Consider the following 22,659-nt stretch of genomic DNA (forward strand, 5'->3'; position numbering starts at 1 on the left):
CTCACGAACCTATAAAAGCTACGAACAAACGATTTCAGTAGTTACATTTTATTACTGTTCTTACCTTTCGATTCAAAACAAGATACACTGATTTGGCATTCCAAAACGAAGCAACTCTCGTCCTAATAACAATTTAATGTATACTTTAAGAATAACTGCATAAGGTAAGTTTTACAACGAATATTTTAACATCGATATTTTAATGTTAGTATACGTGAGTGAGAACACAAAAGCCACAAAGATCCTTTGTATTGACAAAGGCAAACATAATAGGATCTTTCATTTCTTGTAAATTGAACTAGTTTTATGAGAAAAAGTATTAAGTACGTATAAAATTTTGTTTTGCACATTTTCAACTTTTAAGCTGTGACAATAAGGTCTAAGTTGAAGGAATATTTAATAGTATGATTATTTTTTTGATCTATAAAACATTTATGACACTGCAATTTTTAGTCAAACTTATTATTGACTACTTAGTGACGTATATACATAAAAAAACCAGCCAAGTGCGAGTCAGACTCGCGCACCAAGTTTCCGTATCCGTACTCAGGTATTTTTCCGTCATTTTGCAAGATAAATGAAAAACTATTATGCTTAAAAATAAATTAAAATCAGTTTTAGAATGTTCAGGTAAAACCCTTTTATATGATGCCCCACTTGGTATAGTTATCTTACTTTGAAAATTGAAACACATTGTTTTTTAATGAACCCATAATTCATGGTTTTTGCCAAATTTCATGATTCTAGGTCAACGGGAAGTACCCTATAGGTTTTCCTGACAGACACAACACACACGGACAAAACAGACTGACAGGCGGACAGATAGACAGACATACAGTTAGATAGACAGACAAACAGACAGCAAATTGATCCTATAAGCGTTCCGCTTTTCTTTTTGAGGTACGGAACCCTAACAAATGATATCATTGCATAGCAAGTGAAGAAACTAAAAATTATAACACCTTGGATAAACATCTCGGACTTGAAAGTGGATGTCATTTTCATAATAATCATGATCATCATCATCATCATTATGAGCCCGTGGATGTCCACTGTTGGACATGGGCCTTCCCTAAAGAGCGCCAGCCGCTTTATATCATCAGTCCATCGTGCTGGAGGACGTGCTACACTACGCTTGCTTATACGCGGTCTCCTCTCATCCTATTTTCATAATAATTAGTACTTTCCCCTAAAAACCTTTAAATTGATATCAATAAAGTTTTTTTTCCATCTTATCTTCTAATACTTATGCATTTTACAAGTTTGGTTTTTGATCTTTGAGCTACCGGGATAGAGCACTCAGATTAATTAATTTTTATTTTCAAATTATAAGTCCTGGTCTATAATGACCTAATATTAGCTTCACTACAGTGCAATGTACTGTTTACTGCATTCTTTTTAAAATAATTACTTTTTTAATGTAATAAATGCACAATATAAACTTATCTTAAAATCTAGAAAAATCCTAAATAAAAATACTTTATAACATAGTACTGAATTTACTACTCTATGGCATTCTGTACAATTACAGTATGACAAAATGCTTATGAAACCCGAAACAGGTCCTGCCGCGCTGAGGCGACGCCGCGACGGGTATGACTGACAAGATAACGTAATTACGGCCCATAAGACTCAACAATAGGGTCGAAAATTCTTTGTACTCGCTCTGTACGCGATTTGAAGAGAATAAGCGAGGAAGCGTGAAATCAAATAATTTAGAATATAATTTGAAATATAGCACTTACTGTGAAATGATCGGACCGAATTATTTATTTGATTGTTTTACACCTATGGTGAAAGTTACGTCTTTAAGAGCTTTGTCATTAAAAAGAAAAACCCAAAAGTCTAAGGTTTTAGACCAAACTTCTGATTTTTTTTCTATCGAGGAAAGTTTGTCCAATCATGTTTTAATCGGACCAAATCCAAGGGGATATAATGAAAAATATTATATATTAATTTCAAATTTTTCGATCCATGCGTTCCTAACTTAATTCCATTTTAGTAAACTTTAGTATCGACGAAAACGGAGACCGCCGCGTTAAGAGGGCTTTCTCCGTCACTCGTTTCATACAATCTTAGTTCCAATTTCATTTGAATATTAAGCAACCAAAGTCCATGAAATTTTGCAGACATATTCTAGAAACTAATATCTATGTCTGTGGTTTTCCAGATTTCTGTTAAAATATTCGGTTTCAAAGTTACGCGGTCTTAAAAATTTTCATACACATCTTTGAGCCCCTGTAATTTTAAAACTACATATTTTTAGAAAAATCTAAAACACCACAGACACAGATATTGGGTTCTAGAATATGTCTGCAAAATTTCATGGACTTTGGTTGCTTAATATTCAAATGAAATTGGAACTACGATTGTATGAAACGAGTGACGGAGAGAGCCCTGTTAAGCCGCTTTACGAATAATTCATATTATTTGTACAATATTAATGGAAAACAATCATAAGCTTCCGTTTGAGAAGAATTTAAAAAATTACGGAAAAACGGTCAATTAAGAGTCGGATTCGCACACGAAGGGTCCCGTACCATCCATCGTACAAGAAATAACCATTTTCATTTTTTTTTTCATTTTCATTACTGCGACGTCTTAACCACTAACATTAAATTATCCATACTAATATTATTAATACAAAAGTGTGTCTGTCTGTCAATCTGTTTGCTTTTTACGGCCAACAGTTTAAGTGATCTTGATGAAAGGTACAGAGTTAGCTTACATCCCGAGGACGAAAATAGGCTACTTTTATCCCGGAAAATCAAAGATTTGCCACGGGATTTAAAAAAACCTAAATTGGATGAGGTCGCGGGACCTGTTTGTTTATCGTTTATGGTCATATATATGACCATAAACGATAAACAAAGAAATCTAATTCCGAGCGAAGTCAAGGTAACAGCTAGTATTAATTTATCAAAACGTATAAATCTATGTTACACCTATATATAAATTATGAGATACAATAGCCGGGGTTGATATTCGCTGTTGCGTCGCCCGTAAATCTGTTTCATCTCGATTTATTGACTGTAGTTGTGGACAAGCACAATCAATGCGACAAAGCTGTCGACAAACGTTGTTAAAGATGGATATAAATCAGGTGTTATTTTGCGGAAGTCCATAATAGCCAAGGAAAAACAGGCTTCATTCGCATAATCCGTCAATACAAACAAATATATATGTATGGTAAAACATGTAGCATGCGATATGCAATGTTCAATCTCCCACTAATAAATGTGCAGGAAAATCAAGCAAAGAATACGCAAAACATCCAAAAAAATCTTCTAAAATGGTGTTGTCATGATGGTGGTGCGTTTTGCTTGCTTAGTTGCAAAAGAGACACTTGTATTTATTTGCGAACTGTATTTTATGACATGTTTTTTGACATTGACTGTAAATGTGTAAAAAAATTCATGATTAATGATATTCTGATTTTGTATGTACTGTGATTTGAATCTTTAGTGACTGTATTGACTATAATATTAATACTTTTTTATTTTTGCTGAGGCAAAACTTTGTCCGCTCTATGTATTATACACACATCTTATTATGTAAAATGTTTTTGCAAAATAACGAATCTGGATTTAGTATAATAAGCTACGAGAGAAGTTTGTCGCATTGTTTGTGCTTGGGCTGCAGTTGTCAGCGCGTCAGAGATTGTCTATTCATTTTATGTCGACTCTGACTATGTTTCGATTAAAATATTTTTTGATTTATTGAGCCATTGTTGTTATGGTACCTGGATATCAAATCTTGATTGTAACTTTTTGTAGGAAAAAATTCGTTCACTAGCGTATCAATATCTGACAGCATTACCTTTTTTACCCGACTACGGCAAAGCCGGGAAGGGTTATGATTTTAGCTGTCTATATATGTATATTTGTATCCAGATTCTGTGTGTTCCACCGTAGTGCCTAAACTACTGGGTCGATTTTGATTAATAAGGTGTTTGTAAACGAGATTAAGCAGTTACTCTTGAGCCTTAGTCTAATTAATTATCTATGTACAAATAAATCGCCTAGAAGTAAATTAAAAATTTATAACACCCCCGACAAGTGAAGGTTACAGTAACTAGAAAAGAGCTGATAACTTTCAAATGGCTGAACCGATTTTCTTAGATTACAGCTAAGAACACTTTCGATCAAGCCACCTTTCAAACAAAAAAAAAACTAAATTAAATAGGTTCGTTAGTTTAGGAGCTATGATGCCACAGACAGATACACAGAATATACACACGTCAAACTAATAACACCCCTCTTTTTGGGTCGGGGGTTAAAAATAGGTAATCTATCAGACAACACAAAGTTTTCAAGTTGCGGTATGGGCCGTCGTTGCAAATTATCCCGCGTACAGAATAACCTCTCACTAACAATGGAGTTGTGACTTTATTAGTGATAGCCAAGTGGTGAAAGATTTAGTTTTCTATTCTGGGAGTCCACGGTTCAGTGCCGGACACGCCTTACTTTTCAGAGAGAGTTTCAGACTTTAACGGTGAAGGAAAACATCTAGAGGAAACCTTCATAATGAAAGATCTTAATAATATTCTTAAAGATGAGTACAGTCTGCTATTTTGCACTTGGCTTCACCTTTCTCATTCTAAGACGGGCCTGTGTTCAGTAGTGGGCCAGCGCGGCACAGCGATGGGTTGAGATGATGATGATGATGATCATAAGCCATTTTTAATGAGCCCAGACTCAGATTTAAAACGAGACAGATTTATGTCTCGGTCTTAGATCTGAGTTAAGTCAAAGTATGTACACTCTATGAAACGTTGTTTCTTTCAGTTTTGCGGTTTGTTTACTACCGTAGATTTCAGGTCTATTTAAGAGGGGTCTCTCCGTCACTCGCTTTATACAAACGTAGTTCCAATTTCATTTGAATATTAAGCAACCAAAGTCCATGAATTTTTGCAGACATATTCTAGAAACTAATATCTATGTCTGTGGTTTTCCAGATTTCTGTTAAAATATTCGGTTTCAAAGTTACGCCGTCTTAAAAATTCACATACAAATCTTTGAGCCCCTGTAATTTTAAAACAACATATTTTTAGAAAAATCTAAAACACCACAGGCACAGATATTAGTTTCTAGAATGTCGGCAAAATTTCATGGACGTTGGTTGCTTAATATTCAAATGAAATTGGGACAACGATTGTATGGAGTAAGTGACGGAGAGAGCCCTGATAACTTCCGTACATTTCAAGTCTATTTAATTCTTAAAAATTTTGTACTATGAAAAACCTGAAATTTCCTACATTTTTTTTAACTTCACCAAATAAATTGCAGAGCTAGGCGGTTAGTAACAAGCTGGGTAATTAAGAGAAATTTTAATCTTTTATACTTAACTGAAATTTTTAGCATTTCAACTAGCATAGCGCCGACATTTCATCGTCGCTCGGCACATAATTTATTTTTAGCAGAAACCATATTTTTTAAGTTCTACCCGACGAGGCTAAGTAGAATTTTTTATACCGTTTCACTTTATATTTTAGTGGTTCAGGTATTACGCCATTTTATTTAGATGCTTTGACATTCAAAGGTGATACGAAAAATGTGCAAGTGAAATTATCCTACGTCTTTTGAAATTTTATTTTTAACCCCTGTCTCAAAAAGAGGGTCACGTCAAACTTATAACAAGTTTGACGTGTGTATCTGTGTATCTGTCTGTGGTATCTTAGCTTCTACACTAATTCACCGATTTTAATTTGGTTTTTTTTTTTAAAGGTGGCTTGATCGGGAGTATTTTTAGCTATAATTCAAGATAATCGCGGTTCAGCCTTTTGAAAGTTATCAGCTCTTTTCTAATTATTAGGTTAGGAGCTACCTTGCCACAGACAGATACACAGATACACACGTCAAACTTATAACACCCCCCTTTTTGGGTCGGGGGCTAAAAATTAATTGCGAAATTCTAACGGGATTACAAACTCGGACGTGGATAAACTTAACTCGCCTGATATTTAAAAAAAGTTGGACACCCAAGAGACACCGCTATTTACCGCTGTTATATCTTTTATAAGCTAAATAGGTATTATTCTCTCTAACGTCGTTATCACGCTCTGATCCCCTGAAGCCTTATTTTCATGTAAAATGTAAGCCTTTCCGGTTTTTAAAAGGTTTTTTGCCACCTTGCGTTGTGCAAATTATCTAGTGTGGAATCTCAAAAATGTTTTAATAAAATGTTTATGAGACAATCTCGTTTTATTAAAATCTATAACCTCCATCGCCGCGTCATCATGATCAACCCATTTCCGCCCCACTACTGAGTACGGGTCTCCTCTCAGAATGAGAAGGGGTTAGGCCATGGTCTGCCACGCTGGCCCAATGCGGATTGGCAGACTTATCCGCGTCATGTTCCGCACTAAAAATGACGTCCACAACTTTGTTCGCGTGGATTACACAAATTCAAACCCCTAGGGGTTGAATTTTCTAAAATCCTTTCTTAGCGAATGTCTACCTCACACGAGCTATCCGCATGCCTTTCAGTCCGAACCCTGTAATAGTCTGAGCTGTGCGTTGACAGATCAGTCAGTCACCGATTCCTTTTATAAATTACTAGCTTACTCCCGCGACTTCACATGGACTATACTAATAAAAAAATATTCGTTTATTTGGGACTAGATAGCGCAAACACAGAACACAGGATGAAACACAGCAACATACAGAGAAATAATACAAATACAACTTAAATACCTAAATGTTTGCTTAAGACACAGCAATTTCTAACCCCTGTTGTACCCCTAAGAAGTTGAATTTTCAAAAATTCTTTCTTAGCGGATGTCTATATCCTAATAGCTAACTGCATGCCAAACTGCCTAATCCGTCCAGTGATTGATAGATCAATCAATCAGTTACATTTTCCTTTTACTTATATATTTAGAAACAGGCTTTATAACATCCACGATTCACTTCTGAAGTTAATTAATTTAAGCAGGCATACGTACCCACATTGTTATAACGAAAATGTACCTATAATACAGCTAGAATATTCTAGAAGTCTAGACCGATAAGAAACATACCCATCCACCTTGACCTTTAGCTTTCATTAATTGAATACTATTCTTAGCGCAACCTAATTCAAAGAGTTTTATTTTTCAACAGTAAAATAATAGGTTTAACATCAAACCAAGATTGTTTTGATTTGGAACGATGTTATTATTAAATTGGTATGGGTACAGCTTTTTGTATGCAGAGATAGGTATTCTCCGATACTGAAAAAAGTTGCTGGCAAAAGGTAGTTACACTAATCACACTTAATATTATGAAGGCGAAAGTTTGTTTGTGTGTGTGTGTGTGTGTGTGTTTATGTTTGTTACTCCTTCACGCAAAAACTACTGGACGGATTTGGCTGAAATTTGGAATGGAGATAGATAATATCCTGGATTAGCACATAGGCTACTTTTAATCCCGGAAATCAAAGAGTTCCCACAGGATTTCGAAAAACCTAAATCCACGCGGGCGAAGTCGCGGGCATCGGCTAGTATTATAAAGGAGAAAGTTTGCGTGTAAGTGTGTATGTTTGTTACTCTTTCACGCAAAAACTACTGAACGGATTTGGCAGAAAGGAATGGAGATAGATTATACCCTGGATTAGCACATAGGCTACTTTTTATCCCGGAAAATTATTAAGTTCCCACGGGATTTTTAAAAACCACGCGATCGAAGTCACGGGCATTAGCTTGTAAAATATAAACTTAAGTGTAGTCATTATATTTATTCACTGTATTCATTCAAAAAACCGTATCTTTTTAAAACCCAGTCTCGTCAACTGTGTAGCATAAAATTGGTATCACACTAATATTATAAAGGAGAAAGTTTGTATATGTGTGTGTGTGTGTGTGTGTGTGTGTGTGTGTTTGTTACTCCTTCACGCAAAAACTACTGGACGGATTGGGCTGAAATTTAGAATGGAGATAGATTATACCCTGGATTAGCGCATAGGCTACTTTTTATCCCGGAAAATCAAAGAGTTCCCACGGGAATTTTAAAAAACCTACATCCACGCGAACGAAGTCACGGGCATCAGCTTATAAAATATAAACTAAAGTGTAGTCATTATACTCATTCACTGTATTCATTCAAATAACCGTATCTTTTTAAAACCCAGTCTCGTCAACTGTGTAGCATAAAATTGGTATCACACTAATATTATAAAGGAGAAAGTTTGTATATGTGTGTGTGTGTGTGTGTGTGTGTGTGTGTGTGTGTGTGTGTGTGTTTGTTACTCCTTCACGCAAAAACTACTGGACGGATTGGGCTGAAATTTAGAATGGAGATAGATTATACCCTGGATTAGCGCATAGGCTACTTTTTATCCCGGAAAATCAAAGAGTTCCCACGGGAATTTTAAAAAACCTACATCCACGCGAACGAAGTCACGGGCATCAGCTTATAAAATATAAACTAAAGTGTAGTCATTATACTCATTCACTGTATTCATTCAAATAACCGTATCTTTTTAAAACCCAGTCTCGTCAACTGTGTAGCATAAAATTGGTATAAAATATAAAAGTTCCTTTTAAAACATTATGACTTATAACTTTAGTAGATTCGAGCAGATAAATCTACGTAAGCTCGCAGCAGCTTAGGACATAATATTTTTCACAGAATATTTTTACCGTAATATGAAACTTGTTAAGCGTACAAAAGAAATATAGCGGTTTGTTAAAAATATGCTACGTTCCCGTAATCACACTAATATTATAAAGGCGAAAGTTTGTATGTATGTGTGTATGTTTGTCACTCCTTCACGCAAAAACTACTCGGTAGATTTGGCTGTGGAATGGAGATAGATACCCTGGATTAGCACATAGACTACCTTTTTATCCCGAAAAATAAAAGAGTTCCTACGGGATTTCGAAAAACCTAAATGCACGTGGACAAAGCGGCGGTCTCCGTTTTCGTCGATACTAAAGTTTACTAAAATGGAAATAAGTTAGGAACGCATGGATCGAAAAATTTGAAATTAATATATAATATTTTTCATTATATCCCCTTGGATTTGGTCCGATTAAAACATGATTGGACAAACTTTCCTCGATAGAAAAAAAATCAGAAGTTTGGTCTAAAACCTTAGACTTTTGGGTTTTTCTCTTTAATGACAAAGCTCTTAAAGACGTAACTTTCACCATAGGTGTAAAACAATCAAATAAATAATTCGGTCCGATCATTTCACAGTAAGTGCTATATTTCAAATTATATTCTAAATTATTTGATTTCACGCTTCCTCGCTTATTCTCTTCAAATCGCGTACAGAGCGAGTACAAAGAATTTTCGACCCTATTGTTGAGTGTTATGGGCCGTAATTACGTTATCTTGTCAGTCATACCCGTCGCCTCAGCGCGGCAGGACCTGTTTCGGGTTTCATAAGCATTTTGTCATACTGTAATTGTACAGAATGCCATAGAGTAGTAAATTCAGTACTATGTTATAAAGTATTTTTAATTAGGATTTTTCTAGATTTTAAGATAAGTTTATATTGTGCATTTATTACATTAAAAAAGTAATTATTTTAAAAAGAATGCAGTAAACAGTACATTGCAGTGTAGTGAAGCTAATATTAGGTCATTATAGACCAGAACTTATAATTTGAAAATAAAAATTAATTAATCTGAGTGCTCTATCCCGGTAGCTCAAAGATCAAAAACCAAACTTGTAAAATGCATAAGTATTAGAAGATAAGATGGAAAAAAAACTTTATTGATATCAATTTAAAGGTTTTTAGGGGAAAGTACTAATTATTATGAAAATAGGATGAGAGGAGACCGCGTATAAGCAAGCGTAGTGTAGGACGTCCTCCAGCACGATGGACTGATGATATAAAGCGGCTGGCGCTCTTTAGGGAAGGCCCATGTCCAACAGTGGACATCCACGGGCTCATAATGATGATGATGATGATCATGATTATTATGAAAATGACATCCACTTTCAAGTCCGAGATGTTTATCCAAGGTGTTATAATTTTTAGTTTCTTCACTTGCTATGCAATGATATCATTTATTAGGGTTCCGTACCTCAAAAAGAAAAGCGGAACGCTTATAGGATCAATTTGTTGTCTGTTTGTCTGTCTATCTAACTGTATGTCTGTCTATCTGTCCGCCTGTCAGTCTGTTTTGTCCGTGTGTGTTGTGTCTGTCAGGAAAACCTATAGGGTACTTCCCGTTGACCTAGAATCATGAAATTTGGCAAAAACAATGAATTTATGGGTTCATTAAAAAACAATGTGTTTCAATTTTCAAAGTAAGATAACTATACCAAGTAGGGTATCATATAAAAGGGTTTTACCTGAACATTCTAAAACTGATTTTAATTTATTTTTAAGCATAATAGTTTTTGATTTATCTTGCAAAATGTCGGAAAAATACCTGAGTACGGATACGGAAACTTGGTGCGCGAGTCTGACTCGCACTTGGCTGGTTTTTTTATGTATATACGTCACTAAGTAGTCAATAATAAGTTTGACCTAAAATTGCAGTGTCATAAATCATACTATTAAATATTCCTTCAACTTAGACCTTATTGTCACAGCTTAAAAGTTGAAAATGTGCAAAACAAAATTTCATACGTACTTAATACTTTTTCTCATAAAATTAGTTCAATTTACAAGAAATGAAAGATCCTATTGTGTTTGCCTTTGTCAATACAAAGGATCTTTGTGGCTTTTGTGTTCTCACTCACGTATACTAACATTAAAATATCGATGTTAAAATATTCGTTGTAAAACTTACCTTATGCAGTTATTCTTAAAGAATACATTAAATTGTTATTAGGACGAGAGTTGCTTCGTTTTGGAATGCCAAATCAGTGTATCAATTTTTCTTGTTTTGAATCGAAAGGTAAGAACAGTAATAAAATGTAACTACTGAAATCGTTTGTTCGTAGCTTTTATAGGTTCGTGAGAAGTAGTATTGTTGTATGATAATTTGGTCAATTTACAGATCAAATTTCTCAAAATCCTGTCTTAGTGCGGGTCTTCGTTATATAGAGAACCAACTGCACCTTTTCAAACTTCAAAATCCCATCAGGACCAGTCCTGGCACAATTGTTAGTTAGTTGTAGTACCTTTTCACCCCCACTTTTTTTCATATTACATCCGTTAGGTCAATTTTTTTCGTATAAAATGTAGCCTATGTTACCCGGATCTTTACAACAAATCGATTTACACCTCATTCATCAAAATCAGCCCAGTAGTTTCGGCGCTACGGTGGAACACACAGAATCTGGATACAAACACACACACATACATATACAGACTGCTAAAATCATAACTCTTCCTTTAGGCTTTGCCGCAATGGGGTAAAAAAACAGGCTGAATTGAGAACCACCTTCTTTTTGGAAGTTGGTTAAAAATTAAAAAGGGAGCAAGCAACAGACCATTTAGACTATTTACTTTTCCAGACGTTTTAGATACTATCTCATTCAGCGTTTATGTCATCCAACTATGTAATTTGACGTCTGGCTAATGAGGTGTTCTAATCATACAGACTATTCACAATTCCAGACGTTTTGCTACTTGTGCATTCTGTTTTTATGGCGTACAGCTAAGTTGACTCTCTGCTGACTGGGTAATCTGCTTTGATGTCATAGATTCAGCTAGAGCTGAATTGTCTATTGGCTTACTAGGCACTTTGCTTTCATGTCAGTCAACGTAAAATTGTCTTTTAGCGAAAAGGTAATGACCTCTTTTTCTGGATGCCTAATGATAGGCATCCAGAAAAAGAGCTCAGCTTCTGAATTAGAGAACATAATTACTACAAATTTAAAATTTGAATCAATGGCCAGAATCTGAATATAACAAAAAAGCTATAAAATATTTTAATCTCTGTCTTGACTTTGTTCAGTATCATATAAAAACATTTCTCCAGCGCTTTGACTTTGAACCTTAACGTAAACAGTTAAGTTAGCGTATTGAATGTGTACATACCTACTTATGCTCTTTTGGAATATTTCACCTAATTAGTTAACTTTTATGGCTATTAGCTCCGAGCGGGCCGGTTTGACTGTAACCATATTGAATAAACAAAAACAAGGATTATAAACAAAACAGCTTTTTATACAACACGAAATATATTATAATGTTATCTTGTTATGGCTGCAGGTGCATATAATCTCTTTCAGGTGTTTTTGCACGCCTAGCGCGTGTGATATTTTTTTACTGTAAACAATTTGATAATATGAAAAAATAGGATTATACGATCTCGGTAATTAGTGAAATGCAATAAATAGTTACTTGTATAATATCCGTGCTAACTATATTTTCATTGAATTTCAGTTGAGTGTAATTTCTATAATCTCAGCATCTATAATAGCAATAAGATATAGAAAATATAAGATTTACCTATAAATGTAAGTAATTAGGAATGACAGTATTATCATTATCAATAAGTGAAAATTTCAGAAACTTGGACTTGTCCATGCTATAATCTTTTATCCATGTGAAGTATCTTCTTTCAAGGCCAAATGTAATGGTCACCACAGTAATGACCAAAACTGGCAGATAGGGGTTTATAATGAGAACGTTAACGTAAAATAGACCTTAACCGCCTTGTTTTATAGCTCAAATTAATCCATTCATGTATAGCCAGTCAGACAGAACCAGAAATTAAAATCGGTGTAGTTGAATTTAGGACCTTAAGTCAAGGTTATTTAGGCCCATTTTAATTTAATGTTACTGTGTGTGTGTGTGATCTCATTCTATGAAAGTTGGTGAAATGTTAAATCTCCTACTATAATAAGCATACAGGTTGAAAAAGACACCTATTAGCATGATTGTAAATAGATCTCATTCATTATTTCTCGTTGTTGACAAAACAATAAAAGTACATTATAATATTGTTTTTTTTTTATTATCAGTGAATGTAATCGATTCTGATGATGCCTACAGATTTATTTTTTTAAATAAATTTTTAATTATTTCATAATAAATATTTTTTATCACTATAACTTTGAATTTTAAACTTATACATAACTTGACTTTTTACTCCATCGTAAACACTGAAGTGGGGTGACGTAATGATTAAATGCAGGAGCGATGTGAAAATAATAATCTACACTGTGGCGATGCGCAACCGGTTCAGGGGCGTCTAAGAGAGATGCCGATACAATGTGTATCGCCATCTCTAGATTTGAAATTATACCTGGAATATACCGTCCCCTTAAATATATAAAAGGCAAAGTTGACCGACCGACTGACTGGCTGACTGACGGACTGAACTATCAACGCACAGCTCAAAATACTGGACAGATCGGGCTGAAAGGCATGCAGATAGCTATTATGACGTAGATAACCACTATGAAATAATTTTTGAAAATTCATTCCCTAAGGGGGTAAAATAGGGGTTTAAATTAGGGGTTTAAGTAGGTATCCAAATATCTCTTGCTTTGACGGTGAAGGAAAATATTGTGGAGAAACGAATTCAAAATCTGCTCAACGATATTATGTGAAGTCTGGTAATCCGCAGTTGACCAGCGTGGTCGACTAAACCGATGGTCCTTCTGCGAGGCGACCTAGGCTCAGTAGTGGGCCGGTTATGAGTTGATGATGATAAAATTTAATACATAAATATATGTAATATGTATATTCTACAATATAACATAATATCAAGCATTTATCATGAATACTTTCTATCTTTGCTGTACCTATTCTACTCCCTTTACAACCTCTCGCACTGCCAAGGGTCACTGGTAGAGATCTCTTATAGAGATCTGTCCACTTTTTTCTTTCTTTTTCGCTTGATTGGTACAACTTTAGATAGATAGAAACACTTTATTGCACACAAAAACACATGTAAAGGATCACAACACAGAAAGAAGAAAACAGAAAAAACAATTGTGTGCAAAGGCGGCCTTATTGCTTGGAGCAATCTCTACCAGGTAAACTTTCTGGTACTTACAAACAAATAAATAGTATAATACCTAATATGTGTAACTATGTCGGAGTTTAGTAAGAGTTTACCGTCGTTAATAGAACTGTTAAAGTTAACTATTCCAAGAATATCATCACCATATCGCGTAGAACACGTGCGCATACAAAGTTTAACCAAGCGTTAATTAAATTCTTGATTAACTAACACGCTGCAACTAGCGATGCATAATCCTTTGCAGCCGTTTCAAGCCACGCGGACAAAGAGATATCATATTACTAGAGCAACACATTTTTTTTTTCTACACGACTGCAACTCGATAAACTCAACACTCTCTGCACTCCACAAATATTTAAGTATATCCATGCAAAAAAAACAAGTCGATCCGTTGCTCTGTTGCGTCGTGATTGAAGAACAAACTAACAAACAAACATGTAACGCATAAAAAATGACTTATCACTCGCCATTTTGACTTTACGTGTCAACAAACATGTCAAAAGTACGATTTTAGGCCTTATTTTAAAGGTGAACCGTACTTCTGACATGACAGTACTAATACATCAGACCCATAGAGTTAAAATGGCGCGTGAGAAGTCATTTTGTACGATCTATAATAGGTACTTAATAGTGACGGACGGTTGGGAGCTTTTTGATGCCTGATGTATTAGGTTCGCTGCTCCATAGCCTAACTCAATGCCACATGACTAAGATAAAGATACTCAGCTTAACAACTTTCATATTCCGGCTAAAACATTTTGGAGAAAATATTTAAGCACTTAAACGGCGATAGACTAAAGTGCTTATTATATTATTCCTTTAGCTTAACCGAAACTTAGGGGTTACCTAAGTATAGCTTGTATGTTTGTTACCTATTATCATTTTTCTCACAAATTGGACCGATTTTGATGCGGTTTCTTGCACGACTTATACGTTTAAAAATAAAAAATTGACAGTCAGTGGGGACTGCCGACAGTAAAAGTGTAAAACAGTGTTTTATAAATTTTTACATTAATTGTAAGTAGGTAATAAAATAAATTTTGTAATTTGTAAATTAAAACCACTAACATTAGTTTAGTTTTAGATTGCAATTATACTCTGAGGTCTATGTCGGTGATGTGACCTTGAAGTTTTTATCCATCCCAAAATCGCCAAACGCGTCAAAAGAAGTTTTCATTTTCAACATTAAATCTTTGAATCCCCACAAAAAATGTATTGTTCGCGGCCGCAACAGAAAAGTAAAAAACCGGCAAAGTGCGAGTCAGACTCACGCACCGAGGGTTCCGTACTCGGGGATTTTTCCGACATTTTGCACGATAAATCAAGAACTATTATGCATAAACCTATAGGTATATGTGTACACCTATTAGGGGTTGTAACTTAGATTAGGATCTTTTGTTTTTATGTTTGGACCATTTTTAGTAACAACCTGTTTTGTGTACCTTTTCAATAAATAAATAAATAAATAAAATAAATAAAAATCTGTTTTAGAATATACAAGTAAAGCCCTCTCCTAATATGATACCCCATTTGGTATCTTACTTTGAAAATTGAAACACATTTTAATTTTTTTCTGCGATGTAACTATAAATTCAGGGTTTTCAAATGTTTTCCTTAACTTGTGCTATAAGAGCTACCTACTTGCCAAATTTCATGATTCTAGGTCAACGGGAAGTACCCTATAGGTTTTCTTGACAGACACGACGGACGGACGGACAGACAGACAGACGGACAGACAGACAGACACCAAACTGATCCTATAAGGGTTCCGTTTTTCCTTTTATGGTACGGAACTCTAAAAATGGCTGAATCGCAAAATCAACAACAAATCAAATTCCGCGAGACAAAAGCGCGCGTTCCTTTGATATCGCCGCGCCGAAGGAACATTCGAGAAAATCAATTTGTGTGGAAATAGAAAATTTAGAACGGCAACGTTCCAAACGAGTTTTGTGAAGTCGAGACTTTTGTGAGCTGACTCTCTGCCTTTTTTTGGTATTTGTATCCGTGAAAATCTGACTTTTCGATATTTATAGAGAAAGACCTTTTAGTCTACCTTGTTATATTACTTGAGGCTCAGAATACATAATATTTTTTTTTTTAAAAGAATATTAGCCATGTTAAATGACTAATATTCCCCTTTCCTCTCCAACTAAGTGTCAGGCTTGTGCTAGGAGTAGGTACGACAATTATAGTGCAACGGGCCGGGTTTGAACCGTCGATCTTTCGGTTTTCAGTCCACTTCTTTACCGGTTGAGCTATTGGGGCTCTAAAATAGTACAGGAATTCTCATAATGTTGAATTTGCAAAATGTTGAGTCCTAAAATGTTGTATTCGCAAAAAGTTGAATTTTTGAATTGCAAATCGTAAACCATAAACACAAGATTCGGTTTGAGGTACTGATTTTTTTGCGAATTTTAGCGAATCCAACATTTTGGGATCCAACATTTGGCAACTCCGAAACTCAACATTCAATCCATTCATTAAGATTCAACATTTTGCGAACATTATGAGAATTCAACATTTTTGAAATTCAACATTTTGAACCTGAAGGATTTTTAACAGGGCTCTCTCCGTCACTCGTTTCCACTCGTTTCATACAATCGTAGTTCCAATTTCATTTGAACATTAAGCAACCAAAGTCCATGAAATTTTGCGGACATATTCTAGAAACTAATATCTGTGTCTGTGGTGTTTTAGATTTTTCTATAAATATGTAGTTTTAAAATTACAGGGGCTCAAAGATTTGTATGAAATTTTTTAAGACCGCGTAACTTTGAAACCGAATATTTTAACAGAAATCTGGAAAACCACAGACATAGATATTAGTTTCTAGAATATGTCTGCAAAATTTCATGGACTTTGGTTGCTTAATATTCAAATGAAATTGGAACTACGATTGTATGAAGTGAGTGACGGAGAGAGCCCTCTTAACGACCGAAATGCAAGTTGTAACTTGTACCTAACTGTCAAAAAAGACCATACGGTTTGTTTCAATATATTGGCGTGCGCTTATATATATAAGTATATATATTATAATGATGATGTAGCCTGATAAGATGTATAATATTAACTCTTTCAGACATTTTTTTCAGAGACACACCCTTGAGAACGTTATGGAGAACTTTCAGGTATGCAGCTTTTCTCACGATGTTTATTTAGTTGCTTAAAACGCACATAGCTCCTAAACGTTGGAGGTGCTTGCCCGGGATCGAACCCCCAACCTCTTGAATAAGAGCGGATGTCTTAACTACTAGGCTATCACGACTTATAAAAGATAATGACTCATTTAATACCTATCTTGAAGCAACAACTCCGCAACTATTTTTCGATTAAAAATAAATACACCAGTAGCTAAAAGGTAATTTCAATTAATTTAATGTTTTCACGGAACCCGGGTGTACCTATTACATTTATGAGTTGTCATTTTTTTCTATAAAGTAAAGTAACTCGACGTAAATTAAAAGTAATTACCAAATGGCGTTTCTGTTTTATGAACAGGACTTTTATATCAATTTTATATTAAAAGGAAACAGGAGCAGTTAATGCACATTCATTGTTCATATATTTTTATGCTTCTTTCTAATACAATATAACCTAAATATATTTTATTTTTATCATTTTTATTATTCAATTGTAATCAACAGCGTTATACAACATAATTATTATAATAAATCTAAGTTAAACTTAAGGCCACATGAGATTACCTACTTAAAATTAATTGACAAGTATTTTAACAGAGTATACATTAATATAAAGAAAAATAACAAAAAAAGAGAGAGATGTACAAAAATTAAAACTGTGTGTGTGTGTGTGTGTGTGTGTGTGTGTGTGTGTGTGTGTGCGTGTGTGCGTGTGTGTGGTGTATATGGGTGTGCGTGAATGTGTGCATGTTTAGATGTTAACTTTTTTTTTTTTGCGAAGATGGAATTCCTTATATACAAGTGTAAATTACAGTAATAACTACAAAAGAGCTGATAACTATCAAACGGCTGAACCGATTTTCTTGGATTGGAACACTCTCGATCAAGCCACCTTTCAAACAAAAAAAAACTAAATTAAAATTGGTTCATTAGTTTAGGAGCTACGATGCCACAGACAGATACACAGATACACACGTCAAACTTATAACGCCCCTCTCTTCGGGTCGGGGGTTAAAAAGGAAAAGGTGACAGACTGACTAATCCATCAACGCACAGCTCAAACAACTGGACTGATCGGGCTGAAATATGGCATTCAAATGATAATACTTCTCATTAGAAATTTCTCATTAGAAAGCCACTTTATCCAAAAGTAACATAGGCTATGAATTACGCATGTAGCTACCCGGGACTAAGTCGCGGGCCAAACAAAGATTTTTATTGGAATACTAGCTGATGCCCGCGATTTCGTTCGCATGGATGGTTTTTTAAAAATCCCGTGGGAACTCTTTGATTTTCCAAGCTTAATTGTGGCCTATGTGCTAATCTAGGGTATAATCTATCTCCATTCTAAATTTCAGCCCAATCCGTCCAGTAGTTTTTGCGTGAAGGAGTAACAAACATACACACACACATACACACAAACTTTCGCCTTTATAATATTAGTGTGATGACTGATGAGAGTCTTGAAAAACTAGTATTTAAAAACTTAAAACAATGCATAATCCTCTAGGTAACAAAGCCAGCTATACTAAGTAAGGTATTACAAGATTACTAAGTTTCATATTTCGCTAAGCTAATTTTGCAGAGTTGCTTCAAACTAAACAAATATAAATATACTTTGAATAGTAACAAAGTTGTGGCATTAATTAAAATCGAATCTAAGTAAGTGTAGTTTTGTAAGTACAGCATAAATTAAGTTATAAAATCGTTGTTTAACATTTTTAAACCTCGCGTAATGACGTATAACCACGCGAAACAAATATAATAAAGATATAATAATGACAGGGTGAATATGGGTATCATGTTTCGTGTAGTGAAAACTTAAAAAAAACCGGTCAAGTGCGAGCCAGACTCGCGCACCGAGGGTCCCGTACTCGGGTATTTATTCCGACATTATGCACGATAAATCTAAAAACTATTATGTATAAAAGTAAATAGAAATCTGGTGCAGAATGTACAGATAAAGCCATTTCATATGATACCCTACTTGGTATAGTCATCGTACTTTGAAAATACCAATTATTTGTTCATGAACCCATTTTTTTTTTGTGATGTAACCTTAAATTCACGATTTTGGGATTTTTCCTTTACTTGTATAATGAAACCTACCTACCTGCCAAACATGATTCTAGGTCAACGGGTCCTTGTAGGTTTTTTGACAGACACGACAGACGGACAGACAGATAGACAGACAGACATCTACATCAAAGTGATACTATACAGGGTGTTTGGTAATTAGTATATAAAGACGACACGTACCCATGCTACTTTGATCTGATAAATACAATACTGAAGTATAATGACGAAATAAAATTATAAAAATTTCCATACAAAATTTAAAAAAAAAATCATGTCAAAGTTTTCATGACCTTAACGTGCCCTAACTCACTGAGATCGCTGGCCATCTTTAGATAGGCCGAGGCCAACGATCTCAGTGAGTTAGGGCACAATAAGGCCATGAAAACTTGGTCATTAAAAAAAATTAAAATTTTGTATGGAAATTTTTATAATTTTATTTCGTCATTTTACTTCAGCATTGTATTTATCAGATCAAAGTAGCATGGGTACGTGTCGTCATTATATACTAATTACCGAACATCCTGTATAGGTTCAGTTTTTTCTGTTAAGGTCCGTAACCCTAAAAACATACTTTCGCCAGTATCTACATAATTATGACCATCAAAGTTGCACGTAGCTATATAATTCCTTAAGTAGGTACTAGATTCAACTATAGTACATAGTTTTATTGCATAGCGCTGGGCTCCGCCTATTCCGCTCACTAAACCGTCTAAATAACGCAGATTGACTGTATCCCGGTCTATATAGGAATTTCCCCGAGGACTGCACGCTGCAACCAATTCCATGTATAACATGCAGCGGATATTGGCTATCGTAAATATTGTGAGCACTTAGACCATTCGATTGGTTCTATCTATCTATTTACGAGAGAATGCCCGCGACTTCGTCCGCGTGGATTCAGGTTTTTGAAGATCCCGTGGGAACTGTTTGATTTTCCGGGATAAAAAGTTGCCTTTGTCAATTACAGAGAGGCAAGCTACCTCTGTACCAAATTTCATACAAATCGGTTAAGCGGATGGGTTTTTGCGAATCCCGTGGGAACTCTTCGATTTTCCGGGATCAAAAGTAGCCTATGTCCGTCCCCGGGATATAAGCTAACCTAGTCCAGTGACTATTTTAGAATTTCAGTAATCGTAGATTGTCGAAAAGCTCCTAAGAAAATAGGCAAAATAGAAAAGCCACTAAAACAATTTGTGCATCATAGGGTTGTCAATTTAAATACATACCTACAATTTTCTTTCCTGTCTCACACTAACTCACTGACTGACTCATCGCAACGACCAGACCCAAGCCACGGTAATATTATCTATACAGTATTCTAACTCGGCCGTATCTTTGAAATATTTAGATACCTACAGTTGCGCGGTACGTAAACATGCGGTAGGGCTGCCCGCCTCCAGCAGTTTAATTACACTTGCCTACTTTGTGTTTCCATCTAGTTTTGTGATTGTAAATATACTTTTTTTATATAAACAAATAAAATACTTTGTGAATTGCATAGGAAATGTTCAATAAAAATGCGTGTTGTTTTTTGATTGGTAGATTTAATTAAAAACCATGTTTATGATTGAATAACAAATTGGTCTTATACATTTGAGACCGAAAAATATTTGCGCCTCGACTGAGACGTAGGAAATTAAACGAACGTTACGAATTATTAAATTTTAAAGTTTAAAAAATCTGCATTCTAGTATAAAGCTTTTAATTAAAAATTGTTTTGAGAAACATGGACAAGATGGAGAAAAATGAATATCTTTTAATTGGTTATAGATACCTACAGCCACTTTACAATTTATATATTTGGTTTTAAATGAAGTTCGGAATATTTTTCCATATATTCCACAAAATCATCGCTGGGTACAATCAAAAAATTTGCGAATTAATCTTATTGTAGTCCCGGTACCTTAAATACCGACATTCTGAGCTGAAATTGTGGCATCTTTGATCGGGTTTCACATACAACGAAAAAATCGCGCGGTTATTGTTAGAAAAACAAAACACCGCCCGTTCGTCACTGCGGCACAGTCGCGACTGTCTGCGTGTCGAGCGCCTGCCGACATCGAGGTGCGTAGGTATAGCTCGCGTTTCGTCCGTTTGTATGAAGTTGGAATACTGATACATAATATTACCGTGCCCAAGCCCTTAATGCACATAGGTTCCCTTTATAATGTAGACAAGGAATAATACCGGATTTTTCAAAATTCCCACGGCGCCCTTTTCTAATGAAGAATTTTTTATATTTTTGCCTAGCCGCGGGTGGTTTAATGTATCGTAAGAAAACTGAAAAATTTAATAATTGGTCTATTTAATTAATATATTTTTTCATTAGTTGGATTACGAAACTAAAGATTTCGTCAATGAATTTTGAATTTTTGACAAGATTAATAAAAGTTTTAAAAAGATGAAATCCATTGACCATTTTTTTTCACTTTCGTTAATTATTGTCTGTTAGTTTTCCGGTTTAAACTAGTTATAAGGAAAAAATTCCCAGTATCCTCAAAAAAGTTAAAATCTCGAGTGCCACCCCTATGGACCAGCCCAACTTAATCTCTAATCGTCAATGGCACTTCTAGCGAAAACGGCCATTTTTGGTCCATTGATACGGATTGGTCTGACTGAATGCGTCCGGCTTAATCACCCTTTAAGTGCTTTTAGCGTGGCTTAGATCAAAGAGATTTACTTAAACGCTCGAGCGTATGGAATATTTTTATACCTAAACCACCCCAGTTTCGGGCATAAAGTGGTTAGTCAGTTTATCCTTTTATACGCATATTCATGGCGTACTAGTATTATAAGTGCGAAATTGCTTGTCTCTGTCCGTCTGTTTCAACTTTCTCACGGCCCATCTATCTGGCTGTTTTTAACCCTGACCCAAAAAGAGGGGTGTTATAAGTTTGACGTGTGTATCTGTGTATCTGTCTGTGGTATCGTAGCTCCTAAACTAATGAACCGATTTTAATTTAGTTTTTTTTTTGTTTGAAAAGTGGCTTGATCGAGAGTGTTCTTAGCTACAATCCAAGAAAAATGGTTCAGCCGTTTGAAAGTTATCATCTCTTTTCTAGTTACTGTAACCTTCACTTGTCGGGGGTGTTATACATTTTTAATTTACACTTGTTGGGTTGTTGACAAAGAGTACAAAATATAGCTTGTAATTTTGTTACAGGACACAGGCTACTATTTTTGCTGACAAATACAAGAGTTCCCCAGGGATGTTTAATAAGCCTAAGTCCAAGGCAATTCTCCCACCAGACAATATCGTGCCGTCAAGCGATTTAGCGTTCAGGTACGATGCCGTGTAGAAACCAAAGGGGTATGGGTTTTATAAAAACTGCCGTACCCCTTCCAGGTAATCCCGCTTCCATCTTAGACTGCATCATCACTTACCACTAGGTGAGATTGCAGTCAAGGGCTAACTTGTATCTGAATAAAATAAAATAAGCCGATCAGTCGCGGGCATCATCCATCTATACTAATATTATAAAGAGGAAACCTTTGTATTTTTGTATTTTTGTATGTTTGTATTGAATAGGCTCAAAAACTACTGGACCGATTTCAAAATTTCTTTTACTATTACTTAGA

The 22,659-nt window shown here is 35.1% G+C and overlaps 1 protein-coding gene and 1 long non-coding RNA gene across 2 annotated transcripts in view; one reads left to right on the top strand and one right to left on the bottom strand.

The window, feature by feature from the left end:
- The window catches only part of LOC123876331, a 303,592-nt gene that overhangs the window by 64,338 nt on the left and 216,595 nt on the right, over nucleotides 1–22,659 (bottom strand). The window lies entirely within an intron of this gene.
- Nucleotides 313–15,040, top strand: LOC123876381. Its single transcript, XR_006798341.1, has 3 exons — nucleotides 313–323; nucleotides 10,902–10,911; nucleotides 14,965–15,040. It is a non-coding gene; the product is annotated as an uncharacterized LOC123876381 (long non-coding RNA).

Source organism: Maniola jurtina, chromosome 21 (genome assembly GCF_905333055.1).
Source record: "Maniola jurtina chromosome 21, ilManJurt1.1, whole genome shotgun sequence".
Lineage (NCBI taxonomy): Eukaryota > Metazoa > Arthropoda > Insecta > Lepidoptera > Nymphalidae > Maniola > Maniola jurtina.